We start from the raw sequence: 11,109 nt of genomic DNA, 5'->3' as shown, positions 1-11,109 counted from the left end.
TACCCAGTTAGTGGCAGACCTGGTCCCAGAGCCCACATTTCCTGAATCCCAAGCTAGGTTTTTTCCTAACATATCACCTTGCTTCTTTGTCTTTAAACAAATAAAAATAGAACAAAAAAGCCAGTTTGAGAAAACGAATTCTCATCATTTCAACCTTTACTTCCATTTTAAATAATTACGTACAATGAGATGAATTATCTTTTTGCTGGCTCCTCCGGGAAAACTTTTCTGATCTCACTCAGTATCAGTACTCTCTCCCTCCTCAGATAATTATAAATATATTTATCTGTTTACATGTTGTATCCTCTCTCCAGAATATCTTAGCTCCTTGAGGACAGGACCCTTTTTAAATTTTTGTCTTTATGTCTCCAGTGCATGGCCCCACAATGGCTACTTAAATGCTTGTCGGATTCTATTGAACTGGAATTATATTTCCCTCCAAAGGGAAGAGTTGCAGTGGATAGTTAGACTCACTTTTCTTTAGCCTTTAGGGAATGCCTGAGTTGACATTGAGCCAAGGCTTTATTTATTATGAACTACCCTCCGCTTGAAGCGCTTTTATTTTTAATTTTATTTGCTGATCAGAAACATTGTTCCTATCTGGCGAGTTCAGGAGTATTTGACATTGGATGACTTTATAAAACATCCTACTAATTGGATTTGTTAAAGTAAATAAATCAAACGCTAATTGGAACGCGCCTTGCCATTATTTTTGCTTACTGAGTTAGCTATAATGGTGTGAAGTCCTTTTTATCATATTTGTGCACTTATTTAAATGCCCCCCTGGCACACACTTCTGTGAATTCAATTATATATTCAAAGAAGTCATTCAATTTATGCAAGGCTGGTTTACATTTAATCTGGGGGCAAGTCTATGCTATGATGATAGGCTACGATCAAAATTAATTAGCCTTACTCCAATGAGCATTGGCATTGTTATTTCATCCTTCCTCCATAAGCCATTAGCCATGTGGCTGTGACCACTGGCAAGTCCACAGGACTGGCCCCATGCCTTGCTGCATTTGCTTTTGGGAGGGAGAGGTCATCATTGGTCATGTTCCAGCTGGGTAAGGAAGAAGAAGATCATAAACATTACAGCTCGAACAGGACTTAGACCATGGAGCCCACCCCCCACATTTTGCATAGGAGAAGGATGATACTAAGGAGGGGAAGGGACTTTGAATCACAGAATATCAGAACTGGGACAGGTTTGAGCATGTAAAATATCAGAACTGGAAGAGACTTTTGAAGTCATTTAGTTCAGCCTCCCTCTTTTTATTGGTGGGGAAACTGAAGCCCAGAAAGGGAAAATTCAGGGTGAAATAGTAGCAGAACCAGGTCTCATATTCTGGATTTCTGACTTCCAGGGTGTGGCTCTATCCATTGTGTTAGGTGACTGTGCTAGGCAGTCCAGGGGTCCCTCACTGCTCCTGCCCCAACATAATCTGACTCAGTGGTCTTGGTGACTTCATGGGGAGTTATGCAGGAGGAGGATTCATGGATGTTAGCCTCCTACTTTCTTTTTATTATAGTCATTCCTCTAGCTGCAAGTACTTTCCCTCTCAGCTAATCTCCCATCTGCTACGTATATATTTTGCATGCACATATTTATTTACATGTTGTCTTCCCTATTAGAGGTGCATTCCACAAGAAGAGGGACTATTTTTGCTTATCTTTATGTCCCCATTACTCAGCACAGAATCTGGCACATAGTAAATACTTAATAAATGATTGTTGTCTGACTGACTGGTCTTGAGGGAGAGATAGGCATGTTAGAGGTACTGAAATAAATTATTTTTAGCTTCTTTAAAGAGCTAAATAGTCATTTGAGAGCAGTGGCTGCCTGTGGTCATTGGTTTCATGGTTTTAGAAATGCAAAGTCCCTCAGAAGCCATCAAATACAGCCCTTTTATTTTACAGATAAGAAAACTGAGGCCCAGAGAAGTCATAGAGACTTGCCTAAAATCACAATCACAAAAGTGTGTACATGCACGCACATGTACATTTTCTCTTTCTCTCTATCCCTCTCTGAAAGAGCTAGGATTTGAACCCAGCTTCTCCTGCTCCGAATTCAACACTCTTTCTATATATAGTGTTGTCAAGTGTTATCAAAGTAGAAATTTCTATAGTTTTGAGAAAGAAACTTAATCAAAAGCTCAGCTCTCTTCCTCTCTATTCTAATTGTCGCTATACAAATTCAATCATTTTTCAGTCATGTTTGACTCTTTGTGACCCTAGCTGCTTTTTTTTTTTTTCAAAGGTACTGGAGTGGTTTACCATTTCCTTCTCCAGCTCATTTTTTAGATGAGGAAACAGGGTTAAGTGACTTGCCCAGAGTCATACAGCTACTAAGTGGCTGAGGCCATATTTGAACTCAGGAAGATGTCTTCCTGACTCCAGGCCCAGTACTCCATCTACTACACCACCTAGCTGCCTACACTAAGACAGACCTTATCACCACCTGCCTGGACTATTGCAATAACCTTCTAACTGATCTCTCTTATGTTGACTCACTTTCTCTTATAAACCAGTCCTTGTACTGCTGCTTTGTTAATTTTGGACTAAAATTCCATAGAGGAAGTTAGCTTAAAAGGGTTAGGAAAACCTTCAAGAATGAAAAGCTTTCAGACACAAAGGGAAACAGATCCCCTGAAAAGGAAAAAAAACAGGAATTGTCTGAAGAGAATGATGTAGATGCTTAGAGACCTCACCAATCAATTTAGATTTTAAAAAGATATCACGGAAGAGGCAGGCAAGGGGCAAGTAACAGAGGGGGAATATAAAAGCCTGGCAGAGTCCTGTAAAAATAGGATCAAGAGGGCCAAAGCTTGGACTAAGCACAGGCTGGTGAGGGAAAGTAAGGACGATAAAAAGATGTTTTTTCAAGTTGCATTGAGAAAAAGACAAAGATCAAAGGGAGGAGCACAGCACTGCTGTTTGGACTAGATGTCAGGATGATAACTGGCAACAGAGAGAAGGAGCAGCGGCTTAATTCATATTTTGCTTTTGTTTCCTCCGTCAACAACTGACCTTTGCAGTTGAAATGATAGAATGAAAGTGGCTGAGAGGGATTCGGTAACCAAGATAGGTAAGGCGATATGGTGAAGCAGTGCCCAGTTGCCTTGGATAAATTCAGATCACCTGATCCTGAAGAACTAACTCTATATATCCTCAGATACTCAGATAAAAGGCAGATTTGATTGCCAGCTCTTAGTCAGGAATAGAGACATAGATAGCCTTACTAAGATTTTTTGAAAATTTAATTTCTCTCAGTGATTTGTGAAGGACTGTGGGATAACATAGAACTGGAGAGTGGCAGACACTGTCTCAACTTGCACAAAAATTAAGGAATTGACCATAGTCTATACACTAGAGATCTTTGAGCTCTTTAATCCCTTGGAAATTCTAGAATGGAACGTTAAAGAAGTGGATAGTGAAGGGGCGGCTAGGTGGCACAATGGATAGAGCACCGGCCCTGGATTCAGGAGGACCTGAGTTCAAATCTGGCCTCAGACACGTAACACTTACTAGCTGTGTGACTCTGGGCAAGTCACTTAACCCCATTGCCTAGCCAAAAAAAAAAAAAGTAGATAGTGAACATCTGGAAAAAGAAGCAATGATTCCAAAGAGCCAACAAGGCATCATTAAGAACAGGCCATGACTGTATGAGTCTTATTTCTGGTTTTTGACTGGAAGATCGGGGGATGCCAGAGATAAGAGTTGACTTAGGTTTTTAGAAAGGCATTTGATAAAATATTTTGTACTGTTCTTGCTGGAAAATTTGGAGAAATGTAGACTAGCAGATAATAGGAATTAAATGGATTCGGAACAGGTTGAATGACTGGACCAAAAGTGGTCATTGATAGTTTTGTCAGCTTGGCAGGAGGTCTCCAGTGGAATGCCCCAGGAATCTGTGCTTGGCCCTAGGCTGCTGAACATCTTTATTAATGACTTGGATAAAGGCATAGACGACACACTCATAAAATCTGCAGATTTCATAAAGCCTGGAAGGTTAACTAACATAGGGGATATTAGAATTAGGATCACGAAAGATCTTTCCAGGCTAGAACACTGCGCTGAATCTATTTAGGTGGAGGTTGGGAGGGATGAAAGTGAAGTCTGATACTGGCGTTCTAAAAATCAACTTCAAAAGTACAGGATGGGGAGACATGGTTATGTATAAGTTTATTTAAAAAAAAAGATACGGGGATTTCTAGTGGACTGCAAGATTAATGATTCATTAGGGTGCCGTGGCAACCAAAAAAAGCTAATGTATACTTGGACAGCTAGGGGGCGTCATAGGGCACAGAGTGTTGGGCCTAGAGTCAGGCTTGAGTTCAAATCTAGCTTCACACATTTACTAGCTGTGTGACCCTGGGCAAGTCACTTAAACCTGTTTGCCTCAGTTTCCTCATCTGTAAAATGAACTGGAGAAGGAAATCATGAAAAATTGTAAAAAAAAAAAAAAATCACTCCAATATCTTTGCCAAGAAAACCCTCAATGGGGTCACAAAGAGTTGGACACTATTGAAAAATGACTGAACAAAATATGTCCTTATATTAGATTATGATCTTCCTGAAGCCAAGGACTATAAGGTTTTAGTAGTCCAGGTATCTCCCAGAGCACTTAGCACAGTGCTTTGCATGGAGTAAGTATTTAATAAATGTTCAGTGAGATGGAAACAGATGGAAAGCCACATGATGGAGTGGAATGAAAGCTGGAGTCACAAACACCTGAGTTCAAGTCATGACTTGGACGTATACTGACCACATGACCTATGCTTACCTCTCCAAGATTCTAAGTTGAAGAGATGTTGCCACCCTGCATTGGTGGAAAGGGTTCCCTCATCTGGGAGTTCCCTATTTCAGTAAGGTCCTGTCCCTATCTCCCTTTGATAAGGAAATGCAGTATAGTGGAAGGAGTGTCAGACTTGTAGTCAGGAGAGACCTGGCTTCAGTTCTGTGCCCTAATAATAACAGTGAGGCCCTGCGCTAGTATCTTACCCTTCGAGCCTCAGTTTCATTATCTGTGAAACAGATAAAAATATTGGCCTTACCCATCCTTGGGGGCTATTCTGAGGAATGTGCTTATTTCAAACACTAGAAAAATGTGAGTTAGTATATAAAAATAAGCTAATATTATCATAATAAATGAATGAAAGAAAAAGAAAGGAGACCCAGGACACTAAGACATATGATAGGCAATTTCTCAAGGGAAATAGGGAAGAGAATGAGCATTTATTAAGTACCTACCATGTGCTAAAACATGTGCTTTACAAATATATTTTCATTAGGTCCTCACAATAAGCAGGTGCTATTATTACCCTATTTTACAGTTGAGGAAACTGAGGCAAACAGAAGTTAAGTGATTTGCCCTAGGTCACTCAGCTAGGAAACGTCTGAGGCTGGTTTGAATTCAGGTCTTTCTGACTCTGGCCCCAGTGCTCTATCCACTGTGCCACCTAGCTTCTTCAGGGTACCAAAGTTCCTCAGACTAGTCTGTATCAGGAGAAGGAGAGCTGAAGGAAGGTCCTGATCCAGGTTCCAAAGTTCTGGTTCTTAGGGCATCCCTTAACATATCCTCTCTCACCCTTCCTTCCTCCCAGCAATGGCAGAAATTTTCGTTTGCCTGACATTGGCCTGTGAAGGGTGTGGAATGGAAACATTGCCTAAGCTGCAGACAAGAGTGCCTTCCAGGCCCTTCTGGGCCAGGCAAAGGGCTCCCTGGAATCATGGATGACTCCTGGCAGAGCTCAGTGTGTGTGGATGCCCAGAAGAGACCTCCCTCTGGACAATAAGCAGTGTGGCTTTGCTGAGGCAGTTGACTGCCTTGGCATCAAGCCAAGTCATCATTTTCTCTTGGGAGAAATGTCTCCGGAGAACAGTCTGAAGGTCATGTTGGGCAGGGCTTTTCTAGAGGCAATTTCCTGACCTTCTGAAAGGTCCTATAATCTTCTTTTTTCAAATTTAGACATTCGTGTAGTAGAAATCAGCCTGAGGCTCAAATGAAAATAACTTCTATTTCTATAGTGCTTTAAGGCAAACAAGGCATTTTTCTCTAACAAGCCCTTGAAATAGGTACCTTGTAAGTATTATCCCCATTTCACAGAGGAGGAAATGGAGGCTCAGAAAAGGAGGAAATACTTGCCCAGGTAGCTAGGTATAAGTGTTGGCACAGGAGTATGGAGGTATGAGAACTCCTATTTCTTTTTGGTCCTCATATACTTTACTTTCTGTAATTTGTTGAAAGAAAATGAATTCTTGAGTTTGCCATGCAAACTCTGTAAGAAATAAAATAAGGAGATTAATTTTCTTGGAGAAAACTTAATTTGATATATGTAACATTTTTTAGCATGATAAAGTTGTTTTCATCCCAATCCATATATTTTCTTCACTTAGCACTAGTACTTTTGGAATATTTCAATGGAATAATATAGTTATTTATCAATTATTCCCTTCACCCCTTTGACAAGCTTCTTGTACCTTCTGTGGGATACTCATAACCTAGATTGGGAGCCTCTGGTGCAGTGGATATCTTCAGGAAAACCTTTGCTTGAATTTTGCCTCAGACACACATTAGCTGTGTGAACATGCATGAGTCACTCACTTTCTCCTTCTCTTCTTTTCTTTTGCAATCAGGGTTAAGTGACTTGCACAGGGTCACTACTAGTAAGTGTCAGAGGTCATATTTGAACTCAAGTCCTCCTGACTCCAGGGCCGGTGCTCTATCCACCGCACCACCTAGCTGCCCCAGTTCTGTGACTCTTTGATCAGTATGGGGCAATCCTCGTCTAGAGCAGATTGTGATTCCTCCACCTTTCAGTCCATTGTTTTCATGATTTTCTTATGGTCAGCATGTTTAGACTGGACGCAAATAAAAACTTAACATGTAGAGCCACCCCAACAGTAGAATGGTCTGGTTCAGGAGGTCTTGGGCTCCCTTCCTCTCATGGAGAATCTCAAGCAAAGGCTGGATGAGAAGTCATCAGAAATAGTGTGGAAGGCATCCCACACAATGGCCTCTGGGATCCTTCTACCTTTGGAATCCTATTATTTTTGTCTGAGAAGGAAGGTTGTTATTAATTTGGGGATAGGTGGGGTAACCAGGAAAGGCTTGCTTCATGGAGAAGGTAGTAGAGTTTGAGTTTAATAAATTTAATTTAATCAATTTATATTTATATTAAATAAATAAATAAATGAATAAAAGATGAGTAGGAATACAGTAGGTAATCAGGAACAGGTAGAACTTGCCAAGTATAAGCAACAGTCAGAACAGAAGTATGGAAGTTACATGACAAATGTCATATTTGGGAGATAAAGTGAAGACTAGTTTGGCTAGAGCATAGAGTGCTTAAAGGGTAGTAATACAAGATAAAGGTAGAAAGGTAAGATCATGACAGATTTTAGAGGGCCTTGAATTCCAGAAGAACAGTTTGAATTTTACTTACTAGTTACCAGGGAGTCACTGAAAGTTTTTGAGCAGAGGAGTCACATATTTTGTGACCAGATATTTTGGAAAAGTTTTTTTTCTTTTTAGCATTGACATGAAGTGTGTATTGTAGCTAGGGAAAAGTGGAAATGGAAAGATCTCTTAGGAAATTCTCATAGAAGTCCAGACAAGAGGAGTAGGGGATGTGAGAAATGCTGTTGGAGATTGAATCAATAGGAGTTCTAACTAATTAGATTTGAGAAGTGATGAAGAGGGAAGAGTCAAGGATAACCACAAGACTTTGAACATAGGAGAGAGGGTTGAATGATGGTGCCTCCGGCAGAAATAGTCATCAGAAAGAACTGCTTTAGGGGAGAAGATAAAAGAATATGGTTTGGGAGAATATCAGATCATCTTCAGGGTGCTCAGTTCACTTGCAGAGCACAGGTATTTGTGACATACCCAGAGCCCAGCGACTGATCTCATTTTTCTCTGCTCAGATTACCAGCTCACGTCCTCAGGTTGTCTTTGGCCTCTCAATCAGGTGTTCCACCTTTCCTTATTCCCTTTATAGAATGAGCCTTCCCAATATCTCATCATTGTAATTTTGTAATATCAATAATATTTTATTGTTAAAAATTTTTTTGGTAAGGCAGTCAGGGTTAAGTGACTTGCCCATGGTCACGCAGCTAATAAGTGTCAAGTGTTTGAGGCTGCATTTGAACTCAGGTCCCTCTGACTCCAAGGCCAGAGCTCTATCCATTGCACCACCTAGCTGCCCCCTCAAAAATATTTTATACAGTCAATTTCCATCAATAGTAAAAGAAGAATCCTTTCAATTGATAATGTGGACTCTTAAATTCATTCCTCCAGAATGAACTAACAACCGTGGGAAAATGTTATACCTATTTTCTGCTGGAATTACTGTGTCAACTTTACAGTGATACCAGTAAGTCAGTGGGTAGTTGACATAGTCAAGGAATGTGTCTTTTTTTATTAATTAATTTATTTTGAATTATCAACAATCACTTCCATAATCTTTTGAGTTTTAAATTTTTCTCCCCCTCCCTCCCCACCTCCCTCTCCAAGGTGGTGAGCAATCTGATATAGGCTATACATATACAAAGGAATGTGTCTTTAAGCATACAAGAGCAAAGAAATTGAGATTAGCAACAGTCCAGGATCTTGACATTGAAGAGCAGATTAACATTTACCTTCGTGTGTGTGTAGGATGTAGAGGGGGAAGGAACCTCAGACATCATGAGATCTAACCCTCTTGTTTTACAGAATGAGAAAACTACTCACTCAATATAATAACTTACTCAATAATAACTCACTCAAAGAAAAATAATTCACTCAAAGTTATATAAACAGGAAGTAGCAAAACCAGGATTCAAACCCAGGTCATCTAACCCCAAGTCCAAAGTCTTTCAGCTACATCAGTTGGCCTCTAAAAGGCAGATTGCTCAGAGGCTTGAATAAAGAAAGGTCAAGATGCAGAGGGCTGCTGAAAAGATCATTAACATCAGGTCCCATTTATCAAACCTCATTATTTGAGGGAAGTTTACAATGGAAAAGATCTGTGATGCCGTGGAAGAGTACAGGATTTGGAGTCAGGGGACCTGAGTCTAAACCCTGCCTCTGACACTTGTGACCTATGGGACCTAGCAGAGGCCAATTAACCTGCCTGGGCCTCAGTTTTCTTATTTGACAAATGGGGATTAAAGTATTCTAGAACCTACCTCATGTGATTGTTGTGACGATCAAATGACATAATGTGTAAATCATTTTGCAAATGTTAAAGCACTATAAAAATGTCAATTATTATCATTTTAATGATTACTTCTTTGTTAAATGGTGTTGACAGTAGAACTTGAGGGAGACAAAAATAGAGAGAAAGTAAACCGTTTGCCGTCTTGGTTACATCCTAGTTAACGATATTTGAATTCAGACATTGCTCCCCTCTTCTTGTACCTTTAGGGCCAGACTCAGACTTAAGAGCAGAGCTATTCCAGGAATCGTAAGCTAACAGAGGCTACCTCATGGAGCATGTTTGGTGACAGACCTGGGCCCTGTCAGCTTCTAGCGAAATGTGTTACAGCTGGGGCACTTCCCCTGGAATGTAGTACCTGACCTTTGGGGATGAGATTTGGCACTTAGGAATGACGCAGCACACCCTCAATGTTCCTTTGGCTTCCACACGTCCACCCCACGACAGTGCCCCAGACTGAAGTCAGGGAAGGTTCAGCATTCAGCCAGGAGGTGCTGCTCACTCCGATTTTAAAAGGAGTGAATTGCGTTTCTGGCTCTCTCTTCCTTCTCCCTGAATCAAGTAGCATGGAGCTTTCTCTCCCGGAGACCTAGGGTGAGGAGGGAGAGAAGGTGCCAGAAATGGCCAGGGGCAGACGGGGCTCTTCTTCCAGGTTCAGTAGCCAGGGAGTAAAGTTCTTTACTGTTGGGCACACGTGTTTTTTGGATGTGGCTAAAGTGCAGCCTCAGCCCCTGCCAGAGCACAGATTTTCATAGAAAATAGCCAGAGCCCAGGTCTATCCATCCCTGTGCACCCACTCTTTTAGGGCCAATTTTATTATAGGATCATAGAATGAGAGCAGAATAGGACCTCAGAGACCAGCTTGTGCAATTCTTTTGGTTTTTTTTTTCTTTTTTTTTTTCTTTTTGGCTAGGCAAGGGGGTTAAGCGACTTGCCCAGGTTCACACAGCTAGTAAGTGTCAAGTATCTGAGGCTGGATTTGAACTCAAGTCCTCTTGATTCCAAGGCTGCAGTTCTATCCACTGCACTACCTAGCTGACCCCCAGCTTCTGCAATTCTTTCATTTTACAGATGAGGCCCAAGGAAGTCAAATGACTTATTTAAGGGCACATGGTAGGAAATCCTGACTCCAGAGCCATGCTGTCTTCACTCTGCCATATTTAGACAACTGCCTTCAGTCTGTAGATTCCAAAGCCCTAGGTTAATTTGTCATTTGTACTTGTAGCTGTGACTTTCAGAGGATCTAACTTCTCTGTACTCTGTAAAGCCTAAATGTGTTCTGCCATCCTTGTAGGATGCTTCTGCTTTGGATTAGCACACACTCACTTCGTAGCTCGCTGCTTCTGTAAGGCTTCCTTCTCCTCAAGTTTCACCTGTACAAGCCATGAATGTGAGCTTTTGCTCAGTTGATAAGTTTATAATTTTGATCCCACTTTTGCTTAGAGTGATTCATCATCCTCATGGAGAAGTTTCTTTTGAGTAGGCCTTCTGTTCGTTGAGGCTTTCTCCCGTCTCTCCTCTCAGCTCCCTTTAGCCATTAATCCCCCAAGATCCTCTTGACACATTGAATGACTGGGTCTTAACTATTTTTTGGCCCTTATTGACCAAGAAAATAGGCCAGCCTGAATTTTCTCAGCCCTGTCCTACAGCTGAAGTGCTTTTCTTAGATAGCTGGAAGATCATCAATTTCCCCTTTATACACGCTCTGTTCCAGAAGAACTGCACTAGTAAATGTTTTTCATCTTTGCACAGGCTGTCTGCCTTACTTGGAATGCACTCCTTCCTTACTTCCACACCTTAGAATCCCTAGCTTACTACAAGTTTTGCTCCAAGTATCATTTCTTTTATGGACCCTGTCTTAACCACTCCTTCTGAACCTTTAGCAGTTAGGTGACATGATGGATAGAGC

This window comes from Vombatus ursinus, unplaced genomic scaffold, assembly GCF_900497805.2.
Source record: "Vombatus ursinus unplaced genomic scaffold, bare-nosed wombat genome assembly UNPS02014785.1, whole genome shotgun sequence".
NCBI classification, from domain to species: domain Eukaryota; kingdom Metazoa; phylum Chordata; class Mammalia; order Diprotodontia; family Vombatidae; genus Vombatus; species Vombatus ursinus.
This window is presented reverse-complemented; position numbering follows the sequence as displayed.